The sequence below is a fragment of the Tenrec ecaudatus genome, chromosome 6, assembly GCF_050624435.1.
Source record: "Tenrec ecaudatus isolate mTenEca1 chromosome 6, mTenEca1.hap1, whole genome shotgun sequence".
In the NCBI taxonomy this organism is placed as follows: Eukaryota; Metazoa; Chordata; class Mammalia; order Afrosoricida; family Tenrecidae; genus Tenrec; species Tenrec ecaudatus.
Window position 1 is genome coordinate 89,283,720 of NC_134535.1, and position 11,911 is coordinate 89,295,630.

The following is an 11,911-nucleotide window of genomic DNA, read 5'->3' on the forward strand; positions in this document are numbered from 1 at the left end:
AGTTGGTTCTGACTCATAGCGACACTGTTCACAGAGGCTAGAATTTACAATACAGCAGAAAAGGAATTATGGATGGAAGAGCCATATTCAGAAAATTCATTCATCACAAGGCAATTCATAGGAGCACTATGTGTAACAGCCAAATAGAAAATAACCCTTGTATTCACCAGTAAGAGACTAGTTGAATTATTCTGTGACATATTGACACAATGGTGGACTATGCTGGGGTCAAAAATATTAAGATGATCTCTATATACTGCTATAGATCTTATTAAGTAAAAAAAATAACAGCAGAGCATGTCTATAATATATTACCTTTTCTATAAATAGAGGATGGGGATATGAATTATGTCTTAATATTTGCATATATTAATAAAACAATGGAAGGATAAACACAAAAAGATGGCATCTGGTGGGAAGTAGGTAGGAAGGGAATAGGGTGGTAAGGATGCTAGAATTCTATGAACACTGACATTTTGACCTTAGAACCATGTAATGTTTTTAATCAATCTTAAATAAAAATGAAAACAACAACAAAAGTAACACTAACAAAAGCATCACTAAGAATTGAAAGCAAAATAAAACAAATGGATTTAAAGTTTCTGGATTTGCGTCTTAATCATATTGCTACTGCTGAGGGAAGAATTATATTATGTGTCTCATAAATGTGCAGGAGTCATTTGAGAATCCTGCGCTGGATACAATGATCCAATCACAAAAGGACAGAGACAAACAGTACACGTCTCCCTTATACAAAATGTCTGGAGCAGGCAACTGTATCGAGAAGAGTTGAACAGTGGCTGTGAGGGAGGCTGGAGTGAGGGAGCGCTTGCTTCAGGCGCACTGTTTTTCTGTTAAGGATGATGGAAAATGTGGAAGTGGATCATGGTGATGTTTAACAGCATGATAAACATAAATAACATCACTGAATCGAATACATAAACCATGTTTAAATGTAAAATGTGTTGTTATATATGTTTTTACTGCAATAAAATAAACAAGTCAACTAAAAACACTACACGTAATCTGAAAACATTTCTTAGGAAAATTCAATCTGTTCCCCTTATTTGTGGTGGTTATGGTCTTTAAACTAACTGCCAACATTGAATCAATCAATACTGAACTATTGATCCTAGGAGAGGTACCTGTGAGTCTTTGGTTACCACATTTTCATCACAATCAGTAAGTAAAGCCCCAATCCTACTGCTATCAAGTGGATTCCACCTCATAGGGACCCGATGTGCGATGTGCGGTTTTTTTCTATGGGAACAACAAGCCTCCTCTTTCCTCTTGAGAGCTTCTGGTTTGTTTGAACTATTAACGCTGTGATTAGCAGCCCAATGCATAACCCACTATGCCACCAGAGCTCCTTATTAATGCATGGCCCTGTTTACTTGTTTAAAGACACATTTAATATATGAGGATAACACAACAAGTATTGCTGAAAAACCACAGAAACCATTATTAAACAAAAAACCCCACCATGTAAAGTTATTTTTTAAGACATATGTATATCTTTATGTATGTGGGGTTTGAAGGCTGTGTTTCCATCTCATTAATACTTCTTTGAAAAGTTCTGTATGCTCTTGATTGACAACATGTCAAAATAGCAACTTGGGCAATTTCAAGGGACTCGAATCATGTTTGGTTTTCAGTGTTCTTTGAGTTTGGGAATAAAAAGAAGTCTGAAGGGGCAAGACCAGGCCTATCAGATGGACAGACTAGAGAAACAAATTCATAGAGACTCATGTGAATAATAAAGAGGTTTATATACAAGGGCAGGTAAATATTGAGGAAACATCCCAGCCTAGTCCAGATCAAGTCCCTAAGTCTGATATTATTAGCCCATATGCCCCACACTACACTATAAAGTCCTCTTCAGCCTCATGAAACACATGCAATGACACCAAATGCAGAATGATCACAGGCCAGTGGGCTGGAAGTCTTCTGGGTCCTGTGGCGTTGTAAGCATCTCATTGCTGGCAGGGGTGTCCATGTGGCTTCTTTAGCACCCAAGGCTGCATCAGGGCAGGTCCATGTGACTTCTCCGGGTCAGGACCCTAGGTAGTTCCATGTGCCTTGTCAGCTGCAATGTCTCCCAGGGAGTGAACAGAGAAGAATCTTCCAGAATTCTCAGGAGAAAGCCATGCCCACAGAGAGGCTTCATTGGCTATGATCTGATTGACAGATCAGACTCCACCACTTCAATTTTAATCCTCAAATTGGCAAACGATTCTATAACAACCACAAACGGGGGCGAGATATGGTTCCCAACAACAGTTCTTGCTATGCTCAAAATCAGCAGATACATTTGTATGACAGGGAAAATTTTCTTTGGCACAAATTCCTGGCCAAAACAGTTTTCTTAAAACTCCTTCATGCTAACTCCTGGGATCATCCTGTGTCCTTTGAGAAAAATATACCAACATTACCCCTTTGGAATTAAAACAAACAAACACACAAACAAGAACCATTTACTTTCTGCTTGCAATTCAACTAGCCTAGCATTGGTCCCCTGAGAAGGCCTTGTTTTGATTGGACCTCATTGTTGAAGGTATCCTAACAAAAAAAAGACATGCATATGTCTTACTGAGAGAATTTGTCCGCAGCCATCCACTGATCACAGATATGTTTAAGCACATTTTGTTCAAAGTGGACCCTTATAGGCAATACTCATATATTGTTGATTCATATACATTGAACTCAAGGCCAACAGAAGTATTATTCATACCTAAAAATAGCTTATCAGATCCACATAGTTTCTGTGTAAGGCGTCATACTCTTCTTGCTCCTCGAAGCACTAGATAGCAATCAGCACTACTCTTTAGGCCATTTTAGTTAGTGAAATCACAAACATATCAAAAATATGGTACAAAAAAGGACAGTTGCTTACAGTATGAGAGCTGAAACAAGAAGGTAGAGTCTTATCTGTTTGACTTCAGTTGGGAACATGTGTCAGGTGGTGAATCAAAATTTTCACCACTCTGAGCACAGCTGTGAATGACTGACAGTGGTTCTCAACCTTCTGCATGCCACAACCCTTTAATACAGTTCCTCATGTTGTGGTGACCCCCCGAAACATGCAATTATCTTTGTTGCTACTTCATAACTGTCATTATGAACTAGGAAAATCTTGTGAAAGGGTCATTCGACACCCAAAGGGGTCATGATCCACAGGTTGAGAACAGCTGCTGTAGAAGGATTTAAATTATGGGCTTGGGAACCCCAATTTGAGAAGCCAATTTTAGCAAGTAGGTCAATGTGCAAGTATTAAATCTACAAATGGGAAAGATGGACTATATATTCTAAAGAAAAAGAACTACAAAGAAACATTGTACTTAGTAAGCATGGTATTAGTATTAATATGTGTGTTTTAGGCTGAGTTATCTAGAGAAGCCAAACTAGAGAAGCATATATATAGAGAGGATTGGATTAAGAAAATGGTTCACATAGTTGCAGAAGTAAGCGGCTCCAAGTCCATGGGCTTGATTGGCTGAGGAACCTAAGATCAGTAGGCTGATGGCAGGTTTCTAGCTGCAGAGGTTGGATAAATACATCCAGGGTTGGCAGGAAAATATGCAGGATGTTGACTCTCAGCATTAGCAAGCAATATGCCAACTGCTGACTCAAGTCCAACAAATCTTAGGTCAACAAGACAGACGTTAAGATCCCAACTCTGTAAAAATCAAGGAAGTTTTTCTTTTTCTAATAGTTTCATTGGGATATAATTTCATATCTTTTAAAATTTAATTGTTCAAACATATTCAGAAGGGTTGTGCCATCATCACTGCAATCAATTTCAAAACCTTTTCTCGTTTCTCATACACATTTGAGGTAGTTAGTTTATGGTGCCAACCTGGCCAATAAACACATGTGGGGTTAACCGAAGGGTGGAGGGATAAATGGCTCAGTGAGCCTCACCTTTCGAATTCTCGGGGCTCTTGCTTTGTGATGGTCGGACCAGGGTGCAGCTGCCTTAACCAGTTCCCTGCTTCAGCTGGCAAGGCTTACTTTCTGCAAGGCACCCCTGAGGGGAAGCCACATGGACCTACCCCGATGCAGCCCTGGGTGCTGGAGCAACCATGTGGAGACCCCTGCCAGTGCTGAGATGATTACATATCCACTGACTTGGCTTTCTGCGTGCAGTTGGCATCATTGCATCTGCTTTGTGAGATGGAGGAGGACTTTGTGGATTGGTGTTGGACATATGGGTTAACGTTGGACTTGTGGGTTTGGGCAGCACTGGGTTGGGATGTTTTCTTGATGCGCACTTAACCTTTACATAAAACTCTCTCTTATTCATGAGTTTCTGTGGATTTGTTTCTCTAAGGTACCCAGACTAACACAATGTTTTTCACTACCAATTTCCCTCAATCTCCTTGCCATACTCCTACATAATTATTAATCCAGTTAGTCTCTATAGATTTACCTATATTGGATTTCATATACAGAAAATCATACAAAACACAAACAAGAAACAAAAGAAAGCAAAACATCCAGCAACAATGACAGAAAACACCTCAATAAAAAAGAAAGCAGAAAACATTAAAAACTGAAACCATTTTAAAAGGGGTTAAATGGGACATCAAATGGTGTTACATTTTAATCTAACTACATCTGCCATAATTAACTTTACAATTTTCTCTGTCATATAGCAAGGGTATTCACAGCTCTGGACTGTGGTGAGTGGATTCCCTGGAGGCTTAGTTCATGTGGGGATATTGCAAATGGATTCTGGGCTTCCAATGTCATGCATAGTCTTCCGCAAACTAGGTGTTCAGAATTTAAGCTCTGTTGCTGTTCTGTCCTCTGGATTAAAAAAAAATCATTTTATTGGGGGCTCTTATAACTCTGATAACATTCTATACATCAATTGTATCAAGTGTATTTGTACATATGTTGCCATCATCATTTTCTAAGCATTTACTTTCTACCTGAGCTCTGGGTATCAGCTCCTCTTTTTCAAACCACCCCCCTGCCCTTGTGACCCCTCATAAATTATAAATTATTATTGTTTTCATATCATACACCAACCACTGTCTCATTTCACCCACATTTCTATTGTTTATCTCCCTGGTGGGGTGGTGGTGGTGGTGGATTATGTGTCAATCATTAGGATTGGTTTCCCCTTCCTCCTCTTCTCCACCCACCTTCCCGCTTCTCTCTTAGTATCTCTACTCTCATTTCTGTTCCTGAGGGGCTTATCTGACCTGGATTCCACATGTCGTGAGCTTTTATCTTTACCAGTGTACATGCTCCAGTCTAGCCAGAACTGAAAGGCAGGACCAATGTCATGATAGTGGGTGGGGGGGGGGGGACGCCTCAAAGAACCAAAGGAATATTGTGTGTTTCATTAGTGCTCTACTGCGCCCTGGTGGACTCACCCCTTCCTTATGACCCTTCTGTGAGGGGCTATCCTATTGTCTACAGATGGGTTTTGGGTCTCTGCTTTGACCCTACCCCCCACTCCATTCTCAAAAATATATTTTGTTTGTTTGTTTGGGGTCTTCTGGTGCTTGTTACCTGATTCCGTTGTCACTTCATGATCGCACAGGCTGATGTGCTTCTTCCATGTGGGTTTGTTGCTTCTGAGCTAGATGGATGCTTGTTTACAAACTTCAAGCCTTTAAGACCTCAGACCCTATATCTTTTGATAGCCAGGCACCATCAGCTTTCTTCATCACCTTTGCTTATGTACCCATTTGTATTCAGCGATCTTGTTGGGAGGGTGAACACCACAGAATGCTAGGCTGTCAGAACAAAGTGTTCCTGTGGTGAAGGAAGGCTTGAGCAGAGGCCCAAAGTCTATTCACTTCCTCAATAATTACCTTATAAATATATGTACATAGGTCACTACCTCTATTTTTATGAATTAATATGTTTACACATATCAACACCTATGTTTATACCTCTGTACATAGCTTTGCTTCCTGGCTCTTTCCTCTGTCCTCTGGATTTTGATTTATTACTTATAATCCATGGGTCACACAAGCTGCTGTGCTTCTTCCATGTGGATTTAGTTGATGCCTCACTTAGATGGATGCTTATTTGAAGATAAGCTTTTAAGACCCCAGATGCTGTTCTTTCTCATCTGAACACCATCTGAGTTTTTCACCACACTTGCAAACAAACTTTCCAATCATTTTCGTTTATCTTGGACGTAGGTCACATCCTTGAGGAGATTCCGCATGGGGACAACTAGTTGTTAGCTGCCAAACCACAGAGAGCCTGGCCTAGCCAAGCTGACCCAAAGTCTTAATTATCACCATTGTTACTATTTTGTAACAATAGTGTATCCTTAATAAAATAAAGCAGTTATGCTAACAGCATTAGAAACCCAAATATCAGCATAAAGGGACTATTAATATAAACTTAAAACAAAACCCTATAATCAAGAAGGTGATATGAACTCACGATATATTTTTCTCTGTTAACAAACAAACAAAGCAATAAAACTCATTTTCTAGTTCTGGATGCTTGAAGAGTTTAGAAGCAATGATGTCTTAGTAGTAAATAGCATCTCAACCTCCATATTGTGTTCTTTAAATACTATTTTCTAAGGCTCTTTGGAGAAGTGACTCATTCCAAGTATGAAGCAGGACATATAAAGACTACTGGGATTTTATTACAAAAACAAACAAACAAAAAAATACAAGAACTAATTTGAAGGGGCTCACACTGGCCATAGGTAGGACATCTGCACATTAAAAAAGGAAAACGAATATTTTAAATTGGAAAAAAGTTAAGAAGCAAGTTTAAAAACAAAATGAGGACCAAACTAGTCGGTTAGTTTTTCAAATTGATAGGCACCAACCTGTTATTCTGAAAACCAATAAATGAATTATGTACTTTCTCTGTTCTGAACAAACTATATCAGTTACTAAATACTTTTCATGAAAGCATAACTTTTTTTAAAATTTATTTTTCTCATGCTCCAGGAGGTAGTCCTCTCTAAAAAGCATAACTTTTTTTTAATGACAAATTTATTACTTTTATTTTAAAACTTTACTAGGTGAGTGTTTACAGAGCAGATCATCAGTTTTATATTCTTGATTCAGGTCTTTCAGCTTGAGAAATGGTAAGTGTGTTTTTGCTCTTTGCATATTTCATTATAATACTCTTTTTCAGCTGCCCTTTGACATCTTCTGTTCAGTTATTTTAAGTCATCATTTCAAGATTGAAGTTTTAGAAGATGTTGTAAAACCTAGTTTGGTCTTTCAAATGACCTTTGCTTTGCTTTCTTCCACACGATATTTTTGATATCATCCCATAACTCACTTTGTGATAGCATAACTTTCATAGAGGAATCCCAACTAATGAGTGCTGGTACAATGATAAGATTAGGAAATCACCATTTTGCATCCAATAATAGAATAATAGAATTCTAATTCATCAGTGATCATCAACTGCTACTTTCATGGGGTAAAAAGTTAAGAATTTTACAATGGATGGCACAAGCTGACAACTTCTGAATGCACTTAACAAGCTTATCCCCAAAAAGAAAGACAACAAAATAATCAGTGCTTCCTGTTGTGATGCGATAGGAAGAACACGGCTTCACTTCGGAAGTAGGATTGCCAGAAAAAACCTGAACTTGAATCTAGCTCTAGCCACCAGGCACCAGAAATACAGGAAACAGAGCATGGCTTGGCAGCAAGAAAGCAGCCAAATGAGAATGTGGGAAGTTTAAAAAACTAGACAGCTTGGTTCTTTCAAAAATAAAAAGCACTAAAGGAGACGAGTGAGAAGGAATTGCTTTCAGTATCAAGAGACTATCATGGTTTGAAGTGTGCTCCTACAAGATAGGTGTGGTGAGCCCTAACCTCTGTGCCTGTGGTTACAGTCTCATTTGGGAATGAATTGTCTTTGTGATCTTAATGGAAGGATGAGTGTATGTTGTGTCTGAAATCAATTTCTTCTGAGATATGAAGGAGGGTAAACAAACAATTGAGAAAGAGAGAGGGCAGAAGCAAGAAGCCGAACTATATGAAGATTACCTAGAAACAAAGGTTCAAAGAGAGAAGAACTTTCTTCCAAGTCTGGTAGAGACAGACTCTTGTCCTAGAAATCAGCACCCTGAGTTTGAATGTCTAGCCGCCTAAACTATGAAAAAATAAACTTGTTTGTTAAACAGAACTGTGTCTATTTGTGGTACAGGCTGTCCCTGGATTGTGAGCACGATCCATCTGTAGCTGTGTTTTTAAGAATTTGTAGAGCAGCCAAAAAAGGTGGATTCGTTTCTTACTTAGCCTTTCCTTAGTGCACAAAGGGAGTGGAGGATTTCTCCATTATTTAAAATCTGTATGTATAACAAGTCAAAGGGATTCTGATGAAGCACTTGTTGATGGCGGGGGGGGGGGGTTGGTTCAATCATTTCAAAGTGAGGGAAAATTTATATAGTATTAAAGGGTAAGCAAAGTTGTCCATAAATCAGACGTTCATAATGAAACTTCCTGTACTTCTATTATAGGTGCATTAGATAAATAAGGAAGAATTCAATGAACCCAGTGTGATGTATAGACTTTAGCTGGATTCCTTGTCAAACAAACCAACTGTAAAAAGACATTTATGAAACAACAGGAAACTTAGGAACAAAGAATTAGTAGTAAATGCTGTGAAGAATTAATGTTGAATTTATTAGGTTTGATAAGGGTACTATGGATAGTAAGAGGCATGTTCATCTGACATGTATATTATATGTACATATATATCATCAAAAGTTTATAGGTAAAATGGTATATCTGATAATTATTCTAAATATGACATCAGGGAAAGGAAGGTGGTAGGTAGGGACAATTGTGTGTGAGGATAAAGGTGAAATATGATTGGCCAATCATTAATAGTGGCTGAAGATGGATTTTGGGTACATGGGGGTTTATTATATTAGTTTCTTTTCCTTGGCGCATATTTAAAATGATTTTGAAATGAACGTTAAAATGTGCAGGAAGACATACGTAAAATTATAGCCTTGCTCTAGATGCCTACTGGGCAAACTTCCTGTGTCCTTGTCCCTGCCTTTCAAACCTACTCCTTCACTCCCTATTCATCTTCTAAAACAATGGACTTCAGCACCTGATGGTTAGGGTCAAGTTGTGGGGGCAGCTGTGATTTCCCTCACACTTCACACTACATTACCAGCAAATTCCTCTTGACTTTATGTCCCCAAGCATTTCTCAATATTTTGGCTGCTATCTTGCTGGCTCAATATCACCATCAACTCTCAGTTGGACAATTTCAATAGCTCTAAGTTTCTATTTTGCTTCCATTCTTGTACTCTGTCTCCTCTGAACAGCCCCTATCCCTGCAAAAAGAAAAAAAACAACACACCCACAGCTATTGAGATAATTCCCCAGCCCACTACAATCCATTCTCCACAATTGGAATAAATTCTGATTCCCATGAGCTCCTCTGTGAGCTAGCCCTAGCTGATCCTTCCCCAACATTCTAGTTCCTCTTCCTGAAATGTACTGACCAAACAAGCAGATCTTCAATCAGATCGCAGGCCCGGATTGTTCCTTCATCCCAAATGCAATACCTCAATCTAGTGTTCGTTCACAAGACAAACGAGTGGATAGGACAGAGTACAACTGGTCCTTAACGTTCTTGAGACTGTAAACCTTTACAGGAGCAGACAGCCTCAGCATCCTCCGGAGGCGTGACCGGGGGATTTATCTGCACTCCTTTGGCTAGCAACCCAACACTAAATTGTTCATTTTCTTCTTCACGTGTGCAGTCACGTGTGTATTGTGTGTTGTTGCCCACTGGAATGTAAGCTCCTGGAGAGCAGGGACCGAGTTTTATCTACGCCCGATTCCGCAGGGCCAAGCACAGTGTCTGGGACAGGAGCCCAACGCATTTGCGCTGACTGAGTGAATTTGCTGCCAGAAGATTGCTGCCAGTGTGTGAAAGACTTGGAGAGGGAACCAGTCAGAAATTAAAAAGCTGAAAGGCTCCTAGAGAAGTCTACGTGAGAAGTTGCATGGGCAATTTTAGGCTCAGCTCAGCAGGAGAGGAGGCTAGAGAGACAGACAAGGGGGGGGGGGGGGGAACCTAAAGATCCGAGCAACGGATTGAGAGGACCAGGAGGAGCCAAGAGCTTTCAACTCTAAATAAGATGGGGTGGGTGGTGATACCACGGACAGTAATGGAAGCAGGAAGCTGTGTGGGATCGTGGGTTCTGTTTCTCCTATACGGGGATGGAGCGTGAGCAGGGCAGGTGATAGGAGGCATGTAGCCCAGGAGGGAGGTTACCCCTGGAGATGCTGACTTGGGAACAGTCTGCAGGAAAGTGTTAATTAAACCCGTGGGGCTCAGCGAAGCTCTCACAGGAGAGCGCGTGCTGCAGACCCGGAGGAAGCCAAGAGTACACAAGGTAGCGGACTGGCCCAAAGCTGGGGAGGGCGGGCTAATAAGGAACCATGAAGCCATAGCATCTTTGCTTTTTCTCAGTGAAAAGCTGCTCTTGGTTCTGTCTAGTCAGTCCAGCTACAGGACCTTGCTGCTCCACACCCTGCTTTCCCCTCTCTCTGGAGTCCCTGCAAGGTGCCTGGTGGCCTGGTGGGTGATGAGTTGGGTGGCCAACTGCAAAGTCAGCCATTTGCACCCACCAGCTGCTCCAGGGGAGAAAGCTGGGGCTGTCTGCTCCCATAAAGATCCACAGGGGCAGCTCTAGTCTGTCCTATAGGGCCCCCGGAAGTCAGAACTGACTCCAGGGCAGTGGGTTTGGGTCTCACTCTAACACCATCCTTCACTGAGTCTCCCCTTCTCACACACTGAGGCCTTTTCATAACTCAGTTCTCAGTGTGTTTTGCGAATTTGTCCTTGGTCGCTTAACAGGAAGAAGGTGGATCCTTAAGCGATACACAGCCATGGAGGTGGACATATCCGACCTCCTGGAACCTCCCTCGTGCTGTGAGTCAGGGGCAGACATGCCCCCAGAGTCCATCCTTCCTGGCCTGCTCTGACCCCAACTGTTCCGCACTGCTGTCCGTCTGTGCTGAGTTTATAGCTCGATGCAACGGCCACACAGAATGGACAGATCCTGCTCAGGGGGCTTTGTTAGGGATGTTCATAGGTCACCACACGTGAGGAGCAGCAAACAGTCAGGATACAGTCATTAGTGTCCTCAGCCAGCAGCCAAGTCTCTTTCAGATTCTCAGCCTCTCAGACCAGTGGTCCCTTGGCCTTTGTCCCCCTGCGCCAGAAAGCCAGCCCGTGACTCAGAGCTCCATAGTGTTGGACCAGATGAGCTGACCCTTCCTAGTCTCATCCCTGCTCCTCCGGGCCTGTTTCTGCAGCCTCTGGTCTCTGTGGCTCCACCCCAGGCAGAGCTTTTGCACGTGCTCTCCCTTTGGTCCTCAGCTGTGACTGCACACGAGGAATGGCTGTGGTGGAGGAGTAGGTCATCTTGTAGCAGACCAGATCCTCAAGGAAAACAAAGGATGGAGCCCAAAGTCAAGCCCTTCACAAGTGAAGTCTTAAAGATGCCCCCAAGGAAGCAAAGGGTGTGGCTTGGGTCATAACCCCTATATAAATCAGGTCTTGATCTCTCCCTAATCCTGTCCTGTAGCACGCAGAGATGTTGTTAGGTGATGGAGAGCCATCTCTGACTCATAGTGACTACATGGACCACAGAAGCAAACACTGCCTGGTCCTGCACCATCCTCACACCTGTCCTGTGCTTGAGCCCCTTGTTGAAGGCCTGCTGTCGATCCACCTCCTGGAAGGTCTTCCTCTTTTTCGCTGCCCCGTTACTTAGCAAACGTCCTTCTCTAGGGACTGATGTCTCCTGACATGTCCAAAGTATATAAGATGAAGTCCCAGCATCCTTGCCTCTAAGGCACACAATAGCCTATTAAGGAGCACCATTTCCTCTAAGACAGATGTGTTTATCCTTTGAGCAGTCCACGGT